Below are 23,114 nucleotides of genomic sequence, written 5' to 3'. Positions count from 1 at the left end.
GTATTCAGTATTTTGATTACCTGCTTATTCTTTCCCTACTGGTGGGTTAGTGAGATTTTAAGCAAAAGATTACAATGAACAGGTGAAATAAACATCATAATGCATAGGTCAGAAAAGTACAACAAAGCTACTGGTACAATTTGCAAAATATAGGATGTGTCCAAATATTTGATATCTTCCTTTATCAACTTGTTGTGGAGAGCAGCAGCTAAGAAGGAATAGACTGCTATGGAAGGACAGCAAAAATGATGAAAAGGATTGAGGGCTTGATTTATAAGGGGAGATTAAAGTGATGAAGTATGTATGGCTTGACTAAACAACTGTTAAGGATGGGCTATAAAAGTTATCTGAGAGCAGTTGAAAGGTATGTGCACCCACAGGGAGAGGGTTGTGTAGGGTGCTCTAAGGGGATATATCTTTGAGTGGGGGATAAAACACCACAAAAGAAAATGGGAGAGGAATAATTCAGACAAAATGCGAGAGGTTCGACTGCGCTATTGACTATTTGTCCCTTTCCTGGAGTGAGAGAGGTGTTAAGATCTCCCTATATGGCTCTTGATGAGATACTGCACCATCGGTTTTGGCTTACAAGCTGCAGGTATTGGCTGACTGCCTGCAGGGTGCACACAGGTAGAGATGGAGAAGTCAGCTTGGTTCATCCCATGCTCTCTCTCGGTATAGAACAGTAAATGGAAGCTGTAAATTATTGCTTCTCTCCTGAACAAGGCTTATTTTTTATTTTTTATTTTTATTTTATTTTTTAAATCCTTTTGGAGAAAATAGCTTAGACAACACTGTGTGCAGAATCACGGGCCAAGAGAACAGGCGTTAGCATGAAATATTCACTGGCCTGGGCTTTGTATTCCTGCTTTGAAGTTACATGATGCTATTCCATAGCTTACTGCCTTTTGACACAGCAGCCTGACAGTGCTGAAATACACAACAAGCCTGCTGATTTTACCTGGGGGCAATGAGGAGACGACTGCAAAGCAGGGCAGGCTGTGTTGGGGGGGCTTAGCCAGGTGTGTGAAGCCCACCAGCACACAGCAGCACTTGGACCTGTCTGTGCTGCCCAGTAGTTTGGTTTTTCCTGCTGAAAAGCTGTGAATGCAGGGCATGTAGGTGGTGATCTAAGCAGTTAGTATACCCATTTGCTATTTACACCTGCAACACCTGTGTGCGTGGTTGTTGCCAGCCCACTTGCTCTCACCTGGGATAGAGAAAAGCTGCATGCTGCCAGCTTTGCACAGGTAGGCAGCACACTCAGTATCTCGCCCTGTCTTAGCTTCATTCACTGCAAAAAGGTGGGTAATTATATTAAAAAGTGAGATTAACAGTTTGAAAGGCGGATAAGGGCGCTGCATGTTGTGCCTTCCACAAGCCTGCAATTTAGGTATAGAAAATCACGTTGGATATGCTGGATTTATTAGCAGTTGATTCTAATGCAAATGTTTGGGAACGGGGAGCTCTAAAAATACATCAGTTTGCTTAGGCACGAGTGTATTTTTGCCTCCACCTTAAGTAAACAAACCTAGAAGGAATGCACAAGACAGATTTTCATGTTACCCACTGGGGTGCCTCCTTATTAACTGTTGTCCTTAGGAAAGCCATGGACTTGGAAGGTGGTAATACAAAATAACTGTCTGCATTATGCATTGTGTTGAAGTGGAGGATTTAGGGAGAGATAAACTCTGTGTAGATCATCCACAGTGTGAACTCCCTCCCTGGGGGTGTGAAAGGTTAGAGCTCCAGAGGCAGTGGACTAGCCTCACTCTGTACCAGCAGACAGATGGGCCTTTGTCCTCTTATTTTCTTCTTTTTTTTTTTTTATTTCCAAGTGGATTTTATTTTCTTTACTCTAATGATAAGACTAAGCTGACAAAACAGAAAAGCTCAAAGGTACTTCCCACACACTCATCCTTAAAAGATCATTTTTATCCTTCCTTCTCCTTCAAGGTAATTTGTGACTGTGTTTTGTAATAGGAAGAAAACTTTCTGTTACCTGCAGCACATTTGCAACTCCAGAAGCATAAATAGCTCCTTTAATTGTATACTTCCCATTGTTTGCATTATGTGAATTGTTTTTGCCTTAAGGTTGGTTTATTGTTCTTTTTTTTTTTTTTTTTTCCTTGGCAGAGACTAAAAAGTCTAAATTCAGCCCCGTTTACTTTTGTCAACTAATTTATTGGATCTGGTAGGAAGGTATAAAGTGAGAACTTGGTTTGGAGCTGAGTGGGTGGTATCTGTGCTTACCCAGGGGAGAAAAGCGCAGTACCTGCAAGGAAAGCTATCTGCTTTGCAGTAGGTGCTTCGTCTGATAATTACATGAAGGTTGTGTCTTTTTTTCGGAATCACTCTTGAGACCCAGTGGGACAACAAAAAAGAAAGGGAAAGGCAAGAAGAACGGAGGCCAGAAAATGGTGTGACACCATTTTCACGTGCTGAGAATTTAGCTTTCCACCTGAGAAAACAGCTTTATGTGCAAAATGGGAAAATGTGGCTGGATGGGGCACTTTAGGAAAATGCCAGCGTCATGCTACTGCAGGCTGCTTCTTCTGGGGTTCATCTCTCCATCATCAGTACTGACACAGTGTCTTTTTGTGGTGCTGTAGTGCGCTGTGCTTTGCAGGAGGTGCCTGCTTTTCCATGAAATAAAAGCTTATTTATCTCAGCTGCCTTCCAGACTGCATTTTCCACTTTGCAGCAACCTGTCAGGGTGATGATGTTCACCTCAGCGTTTTGTTTGCAGTCTGCTTTGCAAAAACAGTATTCCTTCCTGTTACGTGCCTTATTTAGTTTCAGTTCTGCCAAAGCTCAGACAATGGCACGTCTCTGCGAGGGTAATTTCCAGTCTTTATTAACCCACATGCTCAACATTGGGCGAATGCTCCTCTTTAATGCTTTGCAAAAGGCACATTGGGAGTACCTGGTGAGATGATGCAGAACTTGTAATTATATTTTGTGTGTTCACCTCTGGCGGAGTACAGTGCAGATCCAGAGTACTGTGGGATTATTTTGCTGTCCACGTGTCCTCTGCTGTAAAACCATTACACAGTAAGGATGCAACCTTCATGCATAGGATGGCTTACAATGAAACCAGTGCCCCAGATGTTGCTGCATTTCCTTAAGCATACTTAAAAACTCATTCTTTTGTTCTCTTAGAGAGCATTGTCCTCAGAAGCTGGAAGGGAAGGAAGTAATTCTCTTCCACCAGCTGAGAACAATGTGGCTTGCTGAATTGGTTAAAGGGTATTAATTAGGAGGTTTGCTTTGTGTAAAGTTGGGTTGTGAGCCTGGCAGTGGCTTTTCATAGATGTAAAACGTGGAAATGAGAGAATCTTAGCTTTTTATTTTGTTTGTTTATTTCTCCCCGATAATAACTTTCTAAAATAAGGCACAATTTATAGGACTGCTTTTGGGATTCCGGCTGAAAGAAGCATGGCTGTATTTATGTTTGGACCTCAGGGGGCAAGACACTTTGCTCAGCTGCAGTAAATCACTTGATGCCAGCACCTGATCTCAGCCCCACAGATTGACTATCGCCACGACTGGCATGACACTCAGCAATTGTGGGTCTTAACCTTCGTATTTCATCTGCTAACCTCGCGCTGTGCACTTGGCCTCCATCAGTTTATTCCTCCATTTCTTCTCCAAGACGTGGACCGGCAGCTTGAGGGGAGCACAATTTGTGTTGCCATGTCTTGGGGTCTTTTGGTGTCTTTCAAAGATGCCAATGACTCTTATACTGTATGAGAACAAAAATGCAACACTTGCAGGAATTGTTAGCGTGAAGTCATGTGGGGTTTGCATTTGGCACTAACCTCCCGGGTAGTTGCTTTTCTTGCACATCAAAAGCATCTCTGTATGGCATGGTTTACTTTAAAGGCCTTCGCTACAGTTTTTATGTAGCATTGATATTTAACTGTGCTATGCTGTACAGTGAGGGCTTTAATTTGTGTAATGCACAGGTTCGTTTTACTTACTGATTTTTACTTTCTTCTTAGGGAAAGCTCTCTAGCAGGGAGTTGCTCCAGATCATTGGTATAGGGAATTACCGTGGACTGGTGTGTGCTGCAGATCTATGCTTTAGTTGGCTGAGAGCTAACTTTTCCAAGCAGAAAAGTCCTAAAGCAGCAACTGCTAAAGGGCAAGCTGATTTTGTAAGACTTTATTTCTGCCTGTAGTCACTTGTAGCATTTTCATGTCACCATGGCACTTTCCATTAAAATGTCATCTTTTACAAGGGTCACTTCTGTATATTCTCTGATTGCTTTTATGCTTTACTTGCATGTTGGTTTTTTTTTAGGACCTCTTTGCCTATCCTGGGCAAGAAGCTCATTTGCATTGCCTAGCTAGGAGCTGCAAGGCTGTATAGATTTTGTTCTTGTTTTTTAGTCCTTTTCACTGAATGGAAGGGGAGAAGAAGAAGGAGATGACTAGCAAAATACTTTGTGGCAACTAACACCTACAGCTTAAATTTTTGTGGTTTGCAATATATAATTCTGGGCTTCAGGCAACGCTTGGGGATTTTAATATTTAATAAGCTCATTGTCACTTCTGGGTGATGGTGTGTAAAAACACATCAACGGCCATCCTGGTTTTGTGATGGCTTTGTTGGAAGTGCATGGTTTTATTAAACATGAGGTTTTCAGAACTGCCTTTCTGCAGTTATGTGGATGGAATTGTCCTGAATCATTTCAGGCTTTGAACCAACTTTTGTTTCCCTTTTTGTCACTGTAGCAAACTGTAACTTACCTCCAAAATAACCATTGTTAAAAGTATCCTTCACATCCAAGAATCTCAGACAGCTTTAATTATAACCAGGATCAAGTGAGCAACTTATTTTTTTCGTTTGCAACTTCCACTATTCATGACACAGGCTTTTGTGATGCCCTATCTGAGTTATGTCCTCCCCAGCCATAAAAATTCTGGTCTGAATTATCAAGCCCATTATTTCAACTCTTTCAGTCTTTCTAGACTGGGACTCTGAGTAGTAAAATGTACTCTAGTAAGTGAATAGGTTTTACAGGACTGTGAACTGCAGAACAGTTCTAATTACAAAGGAGAATCAAGCCAAGACTCCACTTATGAGAGCTGTTTGTGCAGAGGCACCTAATGGAAAAATAACAAGTGTAATGGGCTTTCTTTCCTATTATCCACTCACGAAGTAGCCGTACTTGCTAACCTTTGCCATTTGGAGTCATTTACTTGGCTCACATTAGAAACAAGTTTGAAATACGAAGAGGATAAGTTGCTATAAGCTAGAGGGTGGATCTCAGGGGAGCTTTATTTTAGAGGCTAACACTTTCCTTTGCCCCCCAGAATAGAATGGAAATACAGTAAGAGCTGAACCCAAGTCTGTGAGTATCAGATGGAATGTTATTAATGGAAGTAAAAGCTGAGTTTCCAAAGACCTATGATGATTAAAAAAACAAACAAACAAAAAAAACCCCTGCAAATATATGACCCAGTATATGTGACCCAGTTGTCATTTGGATGACTGTGATGGTTAAAGACCCCTACTGTTTGCTTTATAGAGTATTTGCTTTGGCAATTTCTTTGCTTTTAGCAATTTCACCAATTATTCTTTTGAAGTGATGTTAGAGATACCTGTTTTTACCGTATGGAGTCATAAGCACCTAACTAATTTTGACTTGTGTTTATCTAATATGAAAGTTTACTAAAATGTAATGCTTAAAATCCGTTGCGTTCTGTGCCTGGTCTGGATACTGATTACACCTTTATGTGGGACAGCCAACAGATAATGCAAACCACACAATATTTTGTGTCTCTTCACAGGACCTATGTTTTAAATGCTTTGGGTCATTCCTTAGGGTAAAATAGCGTGCCAATGAAGCATTTTGGGTTTTTAAATGGAATGGACGGCAGAAATGGTGAGAGGTTTATTCTGGTTTTGCAGAAGCTTGAGGCACTCTATGGGTTTGGGACTAGGTTGCTGCCTCCGACAGACTGAGCCTTTTTATTGAAAGTTTTATTATATTTAGTTAAGTTATGGGAAAAAAAAAAACCCAAAACCAAAAACAAATTTACAATTTCCACTCCATTGTTAGAGCTGGTCAGGAAGCGTTCTGTGTGAACACTGATATGACAGAGCGAAAAGAAGGGCTTGGTTTTCACACATGAATTTTTTTAATTAAAAGAGAAATTTAATTGACAGTCAAGGGTTCATCCAAAATTAAAGCTTGTCTGGATTTTCAGGTAGAATGAAATTCATCTCTGTTAATATGAGCTGGCTTGGCAAGTTTAAGGGCCTACTCTTAGGGTGTTCTTATGGCTTCTTTTATGTTTAGGTATAAAAGCAATTTATCTTACCTGTATTACAGCAGGATGAATTGGCCTGTGAAGTGCCTGTTTCTTTCTTATTTTATTTTTTTTTAATAGAACCCAATGAATAAGTAACCTGGATGAAATTCTTCCTTCTTTATACAACTATAAAGTAAGAGGACAATTGAGATTTTTGTATTTTTATTCTGATTTAGCAGAGGAAATATTTCATTTGTTGAACGTTTTACCGGATATTTTATCATCTGATATAACACCTTCCCATTTGTTTCTATCCTGTCTTAAAATACACTTAATTCTCCAAGTGCAGTGGATTTATACTGACAGCACTACTTGGGAGTAGGCTTTGAGAAACTGTGAGTATTGTCGTCGTCACTCCACCGGTGGGAACTGAGGAAGAGAAGGGAAGCAATTTGCCCTACATTGCACAGTGAATCCATCTTCAAAGCCAAGATTAGGTCTGCCTGTTCTTAATATTTCCCCAAATGATGCTTCTGCTGAGTGTCCCTTATTGGTCCTCGAGCAGTCATTGGCGTTTCTTGAGTACATGCTAGACCTGTTCCAATGGGAAGGAAGAGAAAATTCTAAATGTCAAGGGGTCAGTCTGAAACCATCCTTGCTATGGAACAGAGCAGAACTTGGGACTGTGGTTTCCTAAATGGTTCTTGGTGAGAAGGAGCATCATGAGAACATGAATTCTTAGCAACTTCTCTGGCAAACTTCGTGCAAGTTTGAATTCATCCTCCTTGTTAATCAGGATTTGCTTCAAAGTCATGGTCTGTCCCCTTATTTGCGTATGCATGCCAGTTTCTCTACTAATGAGATACTTAATTCTGTGCAAAATTGCCTACATTAAAGTTTCTCCACAAATCCAGCTGCTTTCACATATCTGTCTCCCCTGGCCTGGAGACACCTGTCTCAGGACTGCAGAGCAAAGATGTTCTTCTGATCTCATGCAACACAAAATGCTGCTTGTGAGGGTCTGGCCGACGTGATGAAATGAGCTGATATGTTCCCAAGGGAACAGCACATCTCCTCCCTTACAATTCCTTGTCCCCGCAGGATTCTTATTTACTTCTGTATTCCTATATTAATGTATTTGGTAGGCATGTTAATAACAAAACAATACCATTTTCAGGGAAGTTGCCCCTTGGGATGGACTTTCTATTTTTGCCTGAGTACCCCTGACCTCTGCTTGTACCTCTTGTAGGTTCTCTCTCCCTGTATTCTATTTTGCTTGCATGATTGCTCAACCATGCCTCCAGCATATGTCTCCAATAATTCATTATAGTCTGTATAGAAAACCAAATATGGAAAGGAGGAGGTGGAGGGGAGCAAGGCCTTGTGGGGTTGAAGGCATGCAATGCTGCTGGCAACTGGTTGATAGTCAAAAGCGGTGGCTTGCTCAAAGTGCTGTCAGTGTGCCACGGCTCTTGGGTGGCTAATGAGAAATGCATCTCAGTTCTCAGCATGGACCCCTCAGAGAGCCATCCACAGAAAACAGTCTGCAGCTGAAGCAAAGGGAGCATAGATGAAGTGCCATGTAAAGGTTTGTCCTGAGATGTATGGCCCAGGAGACTTACAGCAGGAAAAGCATCGCTGCAGCACCTCTTCCCAGTTCACATGCAGCTGGGGCAGTGCTTCTCACCAGCTCTCATGCTGAAGTCAGTAGCGCTTGCACCAGGGATGGATTTGGGCAGTTACAACTGTAAGTTTAATTTGCATTGACCAAAGGGCTTTGCATGCATTTGGGCTCATATTTTTCAGCTGGATTATATTTCTGCTTTCTTTCCTTAGTGAGTGCTTACACGGGATAATCTGTAGGATGAATCATTGTAATCCAGAGGTTTACTCCTCCGTGGCTCTAATGCAACTGTCCCGTGCAAAGAGGCATTGCTGTGGTACTTGCACAACTACCCTTTAAAGACAACTTTAAGGGTGATATTTAAGAGGACTCCTGGGAATGGCATGCAGTGTCCCAGAAGGGCAAATGGCAGCAAAAGCCATTAGGAGAGGCAGCACTTGACAGCCCAGTCCTCTGTTGATCTGCCAAGCATGGATCAGAGGTTTGCCCATCATGCTGGGGCATGCTTCAGATCTTTGCAGATGTTATTCTAGAAACAGTTAACCAAGTGATTAACAGAAGAAACCCTTCACTGAAAAGGGGTTTCATTTCTGTTTTGGATTAGAATGCATTTTGCAGTTGTGTATGCTGATGGAAAAACTCCAGACTCATTTTGCAGCTGGTGGGCAAACTCTCTGAGAAGGCAATAGAATCCCATATGTTTCATCTGTCTGGACACCCAGCGCTACTGGGAAGAATCCTACATGGTATATAAAGTATCATCCAAAAGAGCATTTCTTTCAAAGGGCTGGCTGTGACACACACTATTATTTTTCAGTGTTGTTGCTCCAAGGCTGCATCCCAGACCTCAAAGTAAAAAGTGGAGTGCATGAAACATCTGACTCTATTCAGTGCTGCTTTAGGTGATGGTGAAATCATTGCTTGCACAGAAAATAATAGTGATTATAACAAAAGCTGTGCTTCTGTGGGGATTAGGAAATACATAATGAAGTTTAAGCAATTGCTTTAGATATCCACTATATTGAAATTTTCGCAGTGGGAATATGAGGGGGCCATCCAAGTCTGTACATGTTTGCATTTGTAGAAAAAGGTTATAAAAACATCTACAGTTCTCTTTAAAGGACCCCTTGGTTCTATAACATTTCAAAGCTGCTATCATTTGTTCTTAGCTTGGCCATTAATATCACCATTTGCAACAACAAGGTGTCCACCCATTTGAGTGTTTCACGGTTTCTCTGAATTCAGAACTTGACATGAATCTGCTTTTTGACGCTAGAGAAACAAGTTGTCAAGATGGTCTCATTTCCACGTCCTCAACATGATTTCAGGATGATAGTTTGCTGCAAACAAGCTGTATTTTCAAATGCTTGGGGCAATATTAAAGTTTCTTTCATGTTCGTGATACCACAGTGCTCAGTTTTGGGTTTATTTCTTTCAAATTCAGCTTTATCAAACCTTAAGATGGAATCATCTTACTCTGTTCTAAATCTTGTGGTAGACTGTGATAAATAAGAGTCACTTCTCACATTCGCGATGGGGTTTTTCTTTTTTTTTTCCAGCACTGCACATTACAAAATATTCCTGCAGGGACTGCTTTCATCACTAGAAAAAAGAAAATCACCATCCTCAAAGAGTTTTTAAAAGGTCAAACAAATCGATGTGGGCATGCATAGAGCTCCTGATTTCCTTAGGATGACCTGAGAATTCCTAAAATGTGTTCAGCTCCGGAGAATGCTTCTAACCAATCTTTAATAGGAAAATATTCACTTTCTTTTTTTTTAATATCTTGTAGGGTATGGGCTGGAAATCTGCTGAGCAGATTCATTTGTGCAGTTCTCAAAGGCATTTATAGCCCAGAATGGGTCTGCTTCCAGTGTTGTGTATCACTTCTTGTCCACCCAGACTCAGACTTCTCTCTTCCTCTCTCTAGAATGTTATCAGGTGAAAAAGAAAAGAGTGATCAGCAGGGATGGACAGAGCTTATCTAAATGGCTGTGTAGCTACAAGGTTCTGACTTGCTCCTGCTGTATGTGGGTGTGCACACTGTAGAGAGGAATCAGAAATGAGGAGCCAGTATTTCCATTGCTTGTCCTGGTAAAATTGCACCCAAGAGTACCACTGCAACTGGAAACAAGTAATGAATAGCACTTAAGCTTCATTAATGATTGGGAGGCTAAAAGTAGTCAACTAATGCAGCTTGAACGCATCTTTACAAGCCACTTTCAACTTTTTAACTGCATTTGCTTATTCACTTTTATCTAGCTAGAGAAATGCTGCTGATTATTTCAATTGGTTCATGTTGGCCTACTGTTCGCTTCTATTCATCACTTTGCCCTGAGAAAGAGATTTCAGTGGGAAGATCCCTGCTCATACAGTGGTTTCAGTTCTGTGCTTCCAGTAGAGCTAGCGTTGAGTGAAGGCATTTGTCTTTCTTTTTTTTTCCTTCATGCTGATTTATCTAGGACTATTTGCATGAATAAGATGGCCTGAAGTCTTCAATGTGTGCTTTCTTGAAAGTGATGTTTCACTGGGGAAATGGTTAACCACATACTCATTTTATTTCCACTTTAAGTAATATATACTGGGTATCCTCTTAAAATTTCAAAAGCTGTATTATTTTATAGGTTAATAGCATGTCTTGCTCTGTGTATATATTTTAAAAGTCAGATGATAAAACAGGTTCCATCATCTCCAAGTGACGATAGATCTTGTTGGAGACAAATTTATAGCTATTACATTTTTGTGCTTGTGTCAGCTAACCTTGGTGAACAGAATCCTACTTGCTATTGGGATGAAACTTATAAATCTTTCCTTTTCTACTTTCTCCTCTTCCTGGTTTTCAAGTCTTGTCTTAGACCTTGTTGCCTCCTTTATTCATGATGGCAAATGCTATCCTGTGGGTTGAAGTTTTGTCAAGGACTAGGGTGTAATATCTCACCCCTACGTTGATGTATAAAAAGGCTTAGGCACCTTCTGAGGCATCTGAGATCCTCTTCTGAGATATTTGTTATAGCTGGTGATTTTCGGAAACTGAAAGTAATCTTCTCAGGCCTTCCTTTTCAGTGAATTGTTTGATTGGTAAGAGTCTTTGACTCATTTTCTACCATAATCCTGTTGTTCAGCATCTCTGAATAATATAGTTGTCCTCTATGCAATCCCTGTGATAACTGCTTCAGTGCAAGCTGAGCAGCCTTCTGCCAGAACTGCTCTTACTTTCTTTTTCCCCATGTTTCCCCATTCAATCTTTAGATGTATGTGACATTCTTTTACTTTTACCGAGTGATCTGTGACTGAATGAGCCTCTCAATCTTAGAGCTGAGTGAAAACCTGATCTCAGAACTTTGGGGGAAATTACTTGTCGCAGCTAAAAATCCAAGGAAAAACAAAAATACTGAAGGCATTTTGTTCGAATATTTTTCTATTTTAGTATTTTCAGTTCCTTCTTTAAAAACAACAACAAAGAAGAGGACTGAAATAACAGATGATGTTTCTTGAGCCAAAAAAGGAGTAGTCCCTGACTTCCTGCTTCTGAAACAGTTCAAACTTTCCATATTTAGTGAATCTACAGTGTTCACATTTTTACCTTTGAAAAAGGTATGCCAGCTGCATTCCTCTAACCTGTGCCCTGCAGTTCCATGTCTTTAAAATAACTGCAGAGCAGCTGTGGCCTCTGAGTACGGCATTGAGAAACATTGAGAAGGTTTCTGTTTGCTTTGGATAAGGATAGATGTGTTTTAAAACGAGCGCTTGTGTTTTACAGCCATTTAGCTTTAATTGCAATGGTGCTGGACTTGCTCTGTCTCAACCATCAGGGCTTTACTGCTAATCGTATCAGCAAACAACAACCCTGCCTCCAGCCAGCCCCAGCCTCTGCCTGCTCATCCAGAAACACCTGCACTGTGGGGTCTCATTAATTCCACCATTTCTACACAAAACCTGACCTGCTTACACTACAGCTCATGAGATTCATGAAGTCAAATGGCAGATTTATATAAGCAGGCAGCTGTCTGCATGCAGAGTTACGGCGTGTGGAAGAAATACGCAGATGTCAAATACAGCCACGCGGTTGGCAAATCGACTTTGGGTATTTACATACAATAATTACCAGTGTGGGGAATTTGAGCATAATCCTATTCAGAAAGGGTGTGCAATGCATATGGAGCAGCCCAAATGCAGACTTTTAACTTCTTGTATGGCAACAAGGATATGTTTCTCCCATTAATTCAGTGTAGGTTGCTGTATTTTAGTTATAGGGTTGGAGGAATTTTTATGGGACAGAGTTTTTTATCTCTTCCAGAGACACTTTGGGTCCAAGAACATAGAATTACACATAAAATCCTTCAGTTCTGCAAGAAGCAATTCTCTGCAGCTGGTGCTAGCCATGGAAGTATGTTCTTAATATGCAAAGAAGGTAGAAAATACAAAATATATATGTTCATCTATATATGCAATAGTAGTTTTAGTGTTGAGGCTTTAGCCCAGATATTACATACCAAGTACTGAACTTTCACAATTGAGCTGTGTACATACCTACCCTCCCAAGCTGGGTCAGGGAGCCAGGAGATGATGCCTTTAATGATTCACACTTAAGGTAAAATGGATGGGTCTGCTGGAAGCGGGGCAGTTCCCCAGGATTGTCTTTGGAGATGTCGCAGAGTTCAAAACTAAGTCTGTGTTTGGAGTGTGCTGGATTGCAGACTTTTTTCCATTCCTTTCTAACCGGTGGTATAGCTGTGTTTTCTCATATTTTTGCCACCATCATATTGCTGCTCCTAAGGATTGGAGCTTCTTTAGTATATGGGTCTGCGCTACGAGTGGTCAGCGTGTGTACATTTAAACTAAAACTTCTTTGCTTGTTGCTTTCTGTATTGGGGTAGATGCTGTGGCACAAGGAGACAAAGAAAATAGAGAAGACACACATCAAGATCCCTCCTCTGACTCATTCCTCCATTGCAGACTATCGATGCCTTTGAAACTTAAACCCCTAGACGAAAGTACATTGGCTTTCCCTCTTCTGCCAAGGCTTCTCCAAAGACCTTGAAGTACCAACTCTGCTCAGATATTTGGTCTGAGTTTCTCTTCTGGAGAAGAGAGCTTACAGGGATGTAGACAGTGATAGGAAAGCTGTGTTTTGGAGGATTTCATCATAGCTGCAAATGGCAGTGGAAACCGATGTTCTATAAGCTGCTGCCACCTCACACTATTATCTAATGGACGCTTATGTGTGCACAAGTATACACTAGATATTATGAGGCTTCCATTTGATTTCCACTAATTGCTAATTTGTACTAAAAATATTAACAGAAACAGTGTGATTGTCTTGAATGGGGCTCCCTATATTTTGGTTTGTTTCTTTTTGTCTCCACTTTTGCTGACAACAGGCGTTTGAAGTCGCTTCCAAGTTGAGTTAAAACGGTGCTTGACATCTCTATACAAAGTATAGAACCTGACAAGCATAAAATTATTGCTGGAGGTCCTTATTTATGTGAAACGCGGGGCCAACAAACCTGCTGGGATGAAAAGAAATCTGTTCTTGAAGAAGGGATGAGAAACTTTCTGAAGTTTCATGGTCTTATGTTATCCTCCATTGGCACAGTCCAATGCGCTCCTGCGAAGGTCAGGAGAACTAGGTGAAGTCTATGCTCACCTGAAGGTCATGTAACCCTTATTACTGTGATTTACTTGGCTGCTTTGTCTCTCTCAGTGGCCATAGAATTTGTTAGAGGTCTTCACTATCTCAGTGAGAGTGGTGGTTGTCTGCATTTTATTGCTAAGAAATTGAGAATCTTTTCCCTTTTGCTCAACGTAGTGCAGAAGGTTTGTATGGCAGTTGGTTGCAGTTCTCCAAGTCTTGAGCTGTTGCATCTTTAGGTATTTGTTTGCATTTAATGCTGGCCTGAAACTCACTGGAGTGCACGTAACAGGTCTTCATTATCCTCTCCTCAAGGTCAATTCATTTTTTCACTTTTAAACTTTCCCTTTCAGGGTCTACAAATCTGCCTTTCGCTGCTATATAAATTCACTTTAAAAAGGTACAGATGGGAAAGAGAAGCATAACAGATTCTTGCAGGGGTCTGTTTGTTTGCTATCTATCTTGAAAGCACGTTCGTTGTCATCCTCATATAATGAACAAAAAGCAAGGTGATGAATTGTGCCGATGAAAAATATATTAAAAGTTCCTCTGTTGTAGCATTGCTGAAGAATCATTTTATCTTCTGGGATTTAAATACGTGAAGCTAGGTTATCAAATATTCTCCGTATACTCTGATGCAGTCTCCAGGGCTTTTGTGGCTAGATGAGCATGCAAATGGCAATCAGGGAGCAGGGGCAAAAATTAAAAGTAGATATGATTTTTTTTTTTTTTTTTTGCTGGATTTAAATTTTTTCCTAACTTAGTTATGCAAGTATTCCAAAGTTAATGATGCATTCAGTGACAGCATTAGTAACATTTCTAAATCTGTCCATTAAATCCTTGGTTCTGTTCCATTCACTCGTGCCTAGATAATAAATTTCCTCTAACTGCCAGGCATAGGCTCTCCCATGACCTTCTGCCCACTCTGTGTATTTTAATTCTCTTTTAAAATGTCACACAATCTTTCTTTATCGTAGAGATATAATAGTTACTTGGATGAAAAATCATCACCTCCCAGGGAATTCTCTGAGGAGTTAAAATATCAAGAATGCAGTAGGTTTTTTTTTTCTCCTTTATGTATATGAGCTTAATTTTTATCGCTGTATGCAGACTGTGCAGAATTCTAACCGTACAGAGCACAGCTCTCATTTCTGCATGGATGCAGTGCTGCATATTCTAATAATAGCATGCATTTTGAAACATAAGATGGTAAATTCATAGATGAGACAGAGAGTTTGGCTTGTTATTGTCAGGTCAAATTCCAGCCATTCTGCTGAGAAGTTAATAATAAATACAACCAAGAGACATGCATCGCATCATGGTTTTGATCCTACTGTTGCTCCCTGGAGATTTTTCCCTGTCTGAGGACTGCAGGATCAGGGTCTCACTTTGAATGGAATGTAAAGTATTCAGAACATCAGTGGGCTGAGAAGATGGGGAGGATTGAGTACACGTGTGCTTGGTTTCATGTGTGGATCCACAGCTACCTAAGGAAAAACACCTGCCAAAAGGGTCAAGGTTGGGATTCAAGCAAACAGGAGCCTGTATATGTTCCTACAGAAATGTGTTGCCATAAAATGGTGACTCCCAAAGGACTTAACGAACTCCTTAGACACTCTGTGCCTGATAGGAAGCTATTCTTCCCCTTAAGGTTTGATGTTAGGAAAAATTCTTTCTTGGGAAGAGTGGAGATGCATTGGCACAGGCTGCCTAGGGAGGTGGTGGAGTCGCAATGCCTGCAGGTGCTTGAGAAATGTGGCTATGCGGCACTTGAGTACATGGTCAGTGGGCATGGTGGGTTGAGTTGGGGTTGGTGATCTTTGAGGTCTTTTCCAACCTTAATAACTCCATGATTCTATGTTTTTAACTGGGCACGCCCTTGCCGATGTGATGTGATTTACATTCCATAATTGAAGTAGATGAAGAGTGATGGAAAGGAGCTGGGAAGCTGGGGCTGGAATTCCTTCTGATGATGCCTCTCTGCCTCTCCTGCTTGCATTGCATGCCTTAGAAAGGCCGGGACTGTCTTGTAAATGTACAAGGTGCAGCACAGCTTCTCGCTTTGCTCTCAAAAGATGTCCTGCATCCACCTGTCTGAGAAATGAAGATGCTTCCACTGAATGAAATGCCATTTAAAAATGCTAAAGTTGAAATCAGATCACAGAACACCTGGCTGTGGTAGTTTGCACGCAGTGGATAATACACTCGTGCAGCACAAAGTGCAGTGCAGGATGTGGCATTCCTCTCAGACCTTTGGTGAGCCAAACTGTCAACTGCAGGCAATTCAGTGATGCAGCTGTAAGGCTGTCATTGCTCTAACTGCAGCCACTGCAGACATACCTTTGCCTCCATAGTAGGTGTACCCAATGAATGTTTCTGGTAAGCTGTCAGTAAAATCAAACATGACTGAAAGAGGAATTTGTAGTGAAGATTCAGTTTTGCGTGTTCTCTGGTGGATAGAGCTAGTAGAAGAAGAAAGGTGCTTTCTTTCTGCTTCCCTTCATGTTTTAATAATTCTACAGCATCCACAGTCCATGAGTAGGATCCCCTGGTGGAACCATCGCACTGTCAGCCTTCTCACTCCTGGGCAATTAACACGGAGATGACAGAGCCTAACACATGCCTCCTCACACAAAACAAAACTCTGGATATGATTATTTCATCACAAGAGAAGAAAAAGAATAATGCTGCCCTGTTTTACAACCTGGAATTTAATAGAGGCTGACATCCTGTTCTTGTATTTCTCTGCTAAGTACACATCTAGTTGCTGCCTTTCTGTCCCTGATGCAACAAGCTGACAAGAAAGAGCCCACTTGCAAAGAAACTGGGCTAGGAGCTGAGATGCCTTTTGAAATGGATGTACTGTGATGGAACACCGGATTTTTTGACCCCAAAATTTCAAAATATCCTTCAGAATGCTCAAAGCAGCCAAAGAATTTTCAGGGAGTATTTCGGATTTAAAGAGTTCTTTGGGTTTGGGGGTTTTCAGGTTTTTTGCTTCATTTGCCACTGATCTGATTTTTGTCACCTTTGAAAGCAGAGGAAGGAGGAATGCAGACCTCACAATGAAAGCATTACCAAAAAGAATCTCTAAAATTGCTACCTTTTCATGTTCAGATTTCTGCAAAGAGAAAGGAAGTTTGTTTGTTTTTTTTTTTTTAAAAAACCACTTCTTTATTTAACTTTTTTTTTTTAAGCTCTCACTCCCATCTCTGCTTAGTGTACCTACTTTATAATTCAGTGTTTTCTGATTGACATCACTTCACACACATCTTTTGCCGCTGCTGACAATCACTGGGTTCCTCTTCATGCTGATACTCTGCATCCTCTTCTGTTCCTGTGCAGTGACCTTTTAATATGAGTGCTGAGGTATTCTCATTCCAAGTTCCTGGCAAGGAACTTTCTCAAAAACAGTGGCCTGTAACAAAAAGAAAGGCAGCTGCAATGCCATGTTAACGTATAAGAAGAAATAAATGCTGAGGTAGGACTTAAAGTGTTCTATGTCCTACGTATGGTTGTACGTATGCTTTGTAGAGGAGGAAAAGCCCATTACTATGTGGCTGTGATTTTAATTGGAGTTTCTCTGTGATGGCCACAGACTCCATTGTGAAAAGCCAAGCTGCCCACTTGCACAAGCGTGTTCTGTTGGACTTGCCTCTGGCTATTGATACAGCTCTTCTTTCCTCTTGCTATCTTATGTTATCCTCACTCTAAATATCACCTAATGTAGATTGTAGGCTTCGAGGGCTTGTACAGAAAGCTTCTTTTTCATTGGCAGTGCATTGCATTTTCTGGCTTGTTAAGCTTAATTTCACAGGAGTGTTTTCAGAGAGCAACTGCAGTCTTGGGCTGCCAGAATCAGGTTTTATCTGTGCCTCAACTTTTGTCCTGGATGATTTGTTCCCATTGCAGGCCCGGGAGCGAACTCCAGCACTGGACTTGTTGGCTGAGCTCTCTTCAGGCCGAGAGGTGTGCAGCTGCGAGCCTGCCCATGCCATTTGACTTCAAGGCGATGGCTGCTCCCTCGCTTGTCTTTATTTAATGACATGACACAGCCTGAGCTCCTGAGAAACCTTTGTACAGCCCTGCAGAAGCTTGTCGGTCTGTAATGTTTCTTGTGAACTCCTGAATATTTCACCATTTGGATTTCAGGTGCAGCTTGGTTTCTTTTCATATTCAATGAGCAGCAGGTCCTGAACTTGCCTTGTGCACCCTTTTGTAAGCTCTGTTTCATGTGGAACAATGTCTGTAGCCAGCAAACCTGAAAGCCCTGTTGAAGGCTGCGCTTCTTCCAAGTAGGTGAGATGAAACTTCATCTTAGCAGAAAAAGAGCAGCTGAAGAAAAGGTTGAAATAACACTTTAATGTGTTTTAAACAAAGGTATTGTTCGCTTGTGTGCTTTAAATGCTGTAACCAGTGTTATTCTGATTGAACTGAATTCTTTGCTTTCATTCTAATATTAAACAATTCAGTTACAATTAACGGGTTTACATGAATCAGGCCCCATTGTGTTTATGAGGAGGGAGTTAGTGCTGGAAGTGGATCTTTCTTTCTTCACTGATTCTTTGAACTAGAAATGGAAGGAGAGGATAATGTAGTGAAAAGAAAGGGAACGCATGAGAGAATTTCCAAGCACTCACGGCTGCTTTGTTTGTACAGCACACAGTCCTTACCATGGTGTAAAAAATGATTCTGTGCCATCTCTCTGTGGAATGGACAAGGGTTTTTCATTTCATGCTTCATTCACAGCCAGCTATGATGATTTCACAGAGTCAGCACCTATGCGTAGACAAAGGGAAGAACAACAAGATATTTATTGCCGATGGGAGATGCGTCACCAGTTCCATTTCCACTGCCCAGCAGAACATTGGGAACAGGATTGCATTGCTTTGAAAAAGAGAAGAGAGGAGAGAGAAGATGCTTTGTGTCTGTGGCCATTTGTTGGATGTTTTTACAGAAATGCTCCAGTTTAATTGGAGACAGGCATTGCCCATTGCAGATTTGCGTGGAAATGGCAAGAGTGGCTTCAATAGGTCTGTGTGGTTTTGGAAGATACAGAAAATGTTTATTTTGGAGAGGAGAAGCCAGGTTCAGCTCTGACCTTCACAGAATCGCAGGGGTTGGAAGGGACCTCAAGAGTTCATTGAGTCCAACCCCCTGCTAAAGCAGTCACCCTACAATGGGTCGCACAGGTAGGTGTCCATCCGGGTCTCCATAGGAGGAGACTCCATCACCTCTCTGGGCAACCTGCTCCAGTGCTCCGTCACCCTTACCATATAGAAGTTCTTTCACATAATAATATGGTACTTCCTATGTTCAAGAATTTTAGGCCATCACTCCTTGTCCTATTGCTACACACCACCGAGAAGAGCCTGGCCTCATCCATTCACCTCCCACCTCCCTTCAGATATTTATAAAGATTTATCAGATTCCCCTCTCAGTCTTCTTATCCCCAGGCTGAACAGATCCGGGCTACTCAGCTTTTCCTCTACAAATGTAGGAGCATTCCCCAACATGCTCTCGTGCAATACTGTTGTGGTGGATTAAGTGTAATATCCTAGCAGAGCTGGTCCTTGTTTACTTTCAAAGAAATATGAGTTGCTTATTCTAATGTTCTACCCTAATTATGTCTTGTCCAAACCAATGGGCTGCGAAGCGTGTCGATTGATTGCTGTTAGGATGGGAACTGTGAAACTGAGAAAAACAAAACAAAATCGAATGTTATAGGTATGATGTGTCCCATGAGTGGTGTATACGTTAGCTGGTTTGTCTCTGGTCCTAGGTGGAGCTCAGTCTTCATGTGTGAATGTTTTGTGCCTTAGAAGTGCGTGGATAATCACGGAAAATCATTAACTCTGATGAGGATTTGTTGTTGTACTCGCAGATTATTTGCTCCATACATTGGTGTTAGTGGTTGGTTTGCCAGTGGCAGTTGTATGTTATTTCCCTCCGGCTGTCTTTGTCTTTCCTGGCTGTTCAGGAGATGGCAGCTGCAAGAATATTTAACCTGTATAGAAGTGCAATTTGTTAAAAGACAAAATACTCCTAAATTCATGATTTTCAAGCCAGTTTCATGATTATTTAATGCTGGAGTTGGCAGCACTAAAATCACCCTTAGGGCTTTTGCGTCCTATTCCATCTCAAGTTGCATTTGCATTCGTTTCCTCTTACTTTCACTCTGAACAGTGAACTTCTGATATTCGTGGAAGCTGGCGACTTTGTGGAGTTTCACTGCTATCTTTTCTTTCTTTTGCTTTTAAGGAGGTGTTTTCTAAGGTAACCCTGCACAGTTCTCCTGTTTTCTTGTGCTTACAACCTGCAATTATTTGGTGTCTACCCTTTGCTTTGCAATCAAATTTCCATACAACAACAGTGTTATTCAAAATTATAAATTAAGAGGCCTCTGAATATTTCAAACAGGAAGCATTGATGTTTTTCTTACCTTTGCAACCCATCCTTCTGAATTAGGAAGCAAAATCCAAGCTCAAATCCCAGATAACTTTTTCTCCTTTATCAGATCTGCTTTGCAGAGTAAAGTGCCTTCTTTTACTTTTACTGGAGTATGAATAGCTTTTGGTGGAATAGGAACAATTATCTAGAAAGATCCATTACTGAATTAGTCGAGGAAAGGCAAAGAACTGAGTATCTCCAGCTTCATACAAATAAATGAGCTATATCTGAAGATTTAGGCAATCATATTTGCATAATGAACGTGTTTATGCCACATTATAGTCACCTGGTTTACAAATTTAGTGAGCACTTCACCAGTATTATCTGCCATTAGAGGAGAAAAATGAAGCATCCAGGCTAAAGTAGTTCATAAGGCAGTGTGAACGATACGTGACTTTGTGCTTTCTAACATCTGATCTTGGAGAAGTTTGTCTTTTTGGAAGAGTAAATGTGCATCACCAGATGGATGGTTGGAAATGCATTGTAGGTGCATGCGGTGCTCAGTGATTCAGGCAGGGCATTGCTCGTCTGAATTCTTTCCATGCTCTCTCAGGTGAGCAACTGGCCATTTTTTCTGTCCTTAAACATTTGTATTTCAGTTTTCTTTTTCCTCTTATAAGCTTTTCTGCACAGTTAACTTTTTGTTGTTGTTGTTGAGTGCAAAACTGTTTTGTTTCAGCAGGCTTTCTTCAGCCTCCTTTTAGGGAAGATTTTTCAAGAGCACAAAGACAGCTTCGCATGCTTGTCTAACCCTGAAAACAACATGAATGCCATCGTACTGTTTGAACAGTGTCTTTATTAATTCTTTTGTGTCCGCTTTTCCTTTGCAGGCATTATTAACTTCTGTCTGACCTCTAGAAATTTGGTTTACAAAATGTGAACTGTATCTCTCATCCTTTTTCCATCATTTTTTCACTTATTGAAGGAGGTTTAGCATTATCTTATCTCGTTTCCATCTGTTTTCCTCCAAAAAAAAAAAAAATCAATAGTTCCTACAAAGATGCATCTCTTTATTAGTGTGGTGTTGCTCTATAGAGTTTGGGATGTTTAAATTTGCAAATAAAGCATTTGCCTTCCTGGAGAGTCAGGACAGAAAGGCAGATTCCCGCTGAGGAATGGCTTCATTAGGAGAGTGATATCTCCAGAAATGACATTTTCCTTCAGACACAGCCGTTCCTGCGCTCACCCAGATTCACACATCTGCTAAAGAGATCGGGTTTTCTTTCATCTCTCTCAAACCCGCCTCGTTTCTCAGCCTTGGCATCCAGTGCTGTTTGTCACTTGAGAGAAATTGTAGCCGCATCCTCAGCAGGTGTGAAATTGTGAGCATGGATCTGTTTGCACCGACCTTATGCCTCCTCTCCTTTTAAACATTTAGAATCACCGCGGAGGATTTTAGCAACTGGTTTTGTGTGTGTTTGTTTGGTGTCACACTGCATCACGGGGGATTGAAGCATTTTAGTGTCATGTTAGGACGGCTCTACAAGTCTCCAGAGCAGGCCTCACATTTTGGGCTGCCTTCCTCTTATCTTCTGCAAAACTATATTGCGGGCATGGCAGCCTGGCATTGCACTGTATGCCACTTGCACTCTGCTCACTTAGGCTTTGCTCTCTGACTCGCACAGAGTGACTTGTTCATAATCTTTCTTGTTTCCTTCAGTGGAAACAGGGCTTAGTTTGCCATGAGTTTGGAACGCAACAGCCTTTCATACCTCTTCATGGAGAATTCCCTTCATTTTGTACAGCTTTAACAGTATACTTCCAGTTGTACCACAGGACGCGATACCAAGATGCTTCTTGCTAGCCTATTGCTGACCAATCAGTGAAAACAGAGGTTGGTGTTCATTTAAGGAACAGTCTTAGAAGGGTACAGGATTTGTTAGCCAAAATAATGGAGACATCACCAAAAGCCTGTTCCAAGGGAGATACAGCTTAATATTAACATTTAGTATCTAACATACAATCTGTAATAAAGAATGTAGTGTAAGGCACTGAAGTTGTCTGATTTATTCCAAATGTATGAAGTTATAATCTTCAGGCTCTAAATGAAAGACAAATTTAGCATCCAAATTCTTAGTATCTGATGTACAATCTATATGAAAAAATGCTGTTAGTGTAAGGGACTGAAGTTATCTGATTTATTCCAAATTTATGAAGCCAACAATTTTCAGGCTCTAAATGAAGGACAAATTTAACATTCAAATTATTTCTGTTGTTTCTCTTTCATAGACTCCAGGTGACAGTGTCAGGTTTTATAAAGTGCATCTCTTTTCTAGACCTAGAACATAGGTACCTAGTTTTGTAGTGATTTATACATTGGATTTATTTTCTTCTACAGATCTTTGGATGCCTCTCCCACTTTTATTATTTTTCTCTTTAGCATGAAGCCAGTTCTTACACTAATGATATATGTCCTTGTTGAAAATAAGGAATCTGTGAAAAAAACACGTTCCGTATAAGAGGAAGAAGTCTTTCTGTATTCATCCTCTAAATCTACCTGACTGCATACCCATTTTATAATGTCATACAAAAGGATTAGCAAAGTTGGGCGAGTCACTGCTTGGTGCTTTGCTGTATCTCTGAAAGTCAAAGATGGGCTAACTCAATGGAATGGGCAAACGAGCAATAGCATTTACCTTCTGTTAGCTCCCAGCCCCAAAACACAGATTTACTGTCCGGGATTTGGAGTGGATTCAGAAGAAACAGGGATGTTTAATTTAGATAAAAATCAAGATCTGTGTACAGAGGTAAGTACTTGGAGACATTGAAAGTTGTGTGAAAAGTCAGTGAGAGGACTGCAGCGAGAGGCCGTAGACCTTTATCTACTGGGTAGTTTCTGTGCCATTCTTCTTCTTATATATCACAGTGAGACATCTGCCTTACACTTCTCAATGAGATTTGTCATCTTGTCCACTGCATCTTCTCCTTTTTAAACCTTGATCTGTGATGTTCTCTTGAAGTGACTCTACCTTCCTGTGTTTAGATAGCTTCTGATGCCAGAGACTGACCTGTCTTTGGGCATGCCATTGTGTTGGAGGTACCATGTGATACAGAAATCATATGCAGACTGCTGTTAGTCTAGGGAAGATCCTTGGGACAACTTTCCACACCAGCCAGCTGAGCTTTTTAGCAAGCCATCTCTCC

Source organism: Gallus gallus, chromosome 22 (assembly GCF_016699485.2).
Source record: "Gallus gallus isolate bGalGal1 chromosome 22, bGalGal1.mat.broiler.GRCg7b, whole genome shotgun sequence".
Classification (NCBI taxonomy): domain Eukaryota; kingdom Metazoa; phylum Chordata; class Aves; order Galliformes; family Phasianidae; genus Gallus; species Gallus gallus.
This window is presented reverse-complemented; position numbering follows the sequence as displayed.